The sequence below is a fragment of the Tyto alba genome, unplaced genomic scaffold (genome assembly GCF_018691265.1).
Source record: "Tyto alba isolate M040663 unplaced genomic scaffold, T.alba_DEE_v4.0 Super-Scaffold_13, whole genome shotgun sequence".
In the NCBI taxonomy this organism is placed as follows: Eukaryota; Metazoa; Chordata; class Aves; order Strigiformes; family Tytonidae; genus Tyto; species Tyto alba.
In genome coordinates, this window is record NW_024881275.1 from 17393692 (window position 1) to 17396134 (window position 2443).

A 2443-nucleotide genomic window follows, 5' to 3' on the forward strand; every position below is an offset into this window, starting at 1 on the left:
CCGAAAGCAGCCCCGAGGGAGGGGGCGGGGCTGCCGGCAGAGGCACCGCGGTGCTTCCCGCGGGTGTGTGCCCTTAGCGAAAGTGGAAGGCAGGGAGGGAGGGAGGGAGGAAGGGAGGAAGGAAGGAAGGAAGGGAGGAAGGGGAAAATAAAAGAAAAAGGAAAAAGAGAAAAGAAAAGAAAAGAAAAGAAAAGAAAAGAAAAGAAAAGAAAAGAAAAGAAAAGAAAAGAAAAGAAAAGAAAAGAAAAGAAAAGAAAAGAAAAGAAAAGAAAAGAAAAGAAAAGAAAAGAAAGAAAAGAGGAAAAAGAAAAGAAAAGAAAAGAAAAGAAAAGAAAAGAAAAGAAAAGAAAAGAAAAGAAAAGAAAAGAAAAGAAAAGAAAAGAAAAGAAAAGAAAAGAAAAGAAAAGAAAAGAAGAAAAGAGAAAAGGAAAAAAGAAAAGAAAAGAAAAGAAAAGAAAAGAAAAGAAAAGAAAAGAAAAGAAAAGAAAAGAAAAGAAAAGAAAAGAAAAGAAAAGAAAAGAAAAGAAAAGAAAAGAAAAGAAAAGAAAAGAAAAGAAAAGAAAAGAAAAGAAAAGAAAAGAAAAGAAAAGAAAAGAAAAGAGAAAAGAGAAAAGAGAAAAGAAAAGAAGACATTTGCAGCTGTCAGAGTGAGGGAGGGCACAGCGAGGTAATAGGAATAAAGACATCACTCTACCCCCTCTTCCCTTTGCCCCCAGAAAAGTCTGAACTGTTTTTTATGGGCTGTATCCTGTTTTTTAAAAGACTGAAAAATATTTTTCTACATCAAGGCAATACCCCTAAATGCTCTGAGCAAGTGCTTGCTAAGCTACTATCATTAGTATAGCTTGAGCACATAAAAATTAGAAGGTCTGTCCAACTGCCCTGTAGCAGGAAAGTGAGCATAAAAGATAAGACTCACAAGGGGGGCCAGCAGGTTGCAGAGCTGAAAGCACCCACAGTTCAGAAGTGCTGCTAAACATGACAATTCCGTATACAAACCTCCCTCTAACCATTAATGTATAGAGTGGATTTATCCAGCTGTTTGCCACTTCATAAATCTCATATTCAAATACACAACTTAAGAGGTACTGGCTCAATACTAGATGTTTGCTTTCTAAAGCCATGGCAACACAAAACCACTGAGTGATGGGCTTGCACTGGAAGGACAGGAGGGTGGGGGGAAACAGAAGGAAGTGCTACCATTGGCATTGCATTGTCTACTATGTTTTAGTCCATCTTTATTCTCAAGTATTTAATATTATTTATTTTCTTTCTCTTGAGTCTTCTCTTTTGTCTACTGCACCCAGTTCTAAAGGGATTAGAGAAAATCTCATTTGAAACATCCCCTGTACCACCCTGATGTAATATTGTTGGCCATCGTCCTCTCAGAGGGCCCTAGGATAGGAAAGACTTGCATTTGGACTTTTAGTATTAACCCTATGCAGTGAAATGGACCCCGGGAAGTGTCACAGCTGAATGTTATCCAGCCCTAGCTGGGGAAATGTCAAACCACTGGGAGAGGACAGCTTCTACTGAAAGAAAAGGACAGGTGAATAAGTCCTAAATGGCAGCATCTGTCACCTCTCCAATCTTTGTACTTCGCTCCTGTGTGTCCCTGCTCTGCTATGAACAAAGCTCCTGGGCCTCGCTGTGCTTGAGCTATGCTTCCACAGAAAGGCACATCAGCCCTTATTTACAGAAGAACAGAAGTAAAAATTGATGAGTTTAATATCAAAATGAGCAAACAGGTGGGTTAAATTTTCCCCTCAATCATGCCTTGTGCCCTTCCAGGGGAGCTCAGATTTTCTAGAAACCTTCTCCTCCAAAACCCTCCAGATTATTATTCTCCTTCAACCACATGAAGAGCCAATATTTTCAGTCAGAGACCCAGGCCACTCCGCCCCTTAGCTGTGTGTGTACCCCCAAGTGCCACATCCATACCTCAAGAGCACATAAATGGTTCAAAATAAATAAATCATACACACAATTAGAGAATTGTTCTGGTAATGAGTCAGGGATTCTGTTTTGTCATACCTTCCAGTTCCTTATTTGGTACGGAAAGGAAGGACACTGACGGTTCCTGTTCACCTCTATAAAATAAGTGAAGTTGATTAATTTGCAGCCTAATGATGTGGCAAACAGTCTACTTTGACTTCTCAGGGATCACTTTTGGTTTTGTTTATCCAGTGTGCTGCAGTAAGAAGATCCCTTAGGGCTTAATATTTGTGTATGTAATAGAGTGGAAGTGTCAGCCTTCAGGCTGGTCACCCAGTTCACCCTGCACAGTACAGCTATATGATGGGCCAGTAACAGCATTTACTGCTCAGCAGCTGAGTTCACAAGTGCTTGTTACAGCTTTCACTCTACCAGTGACAAATGATTTTAGCACTGAGGCTCCATCTAGCACAGAGAGAGTGTGTTCAGGGACTCAAAAATCAGTGTT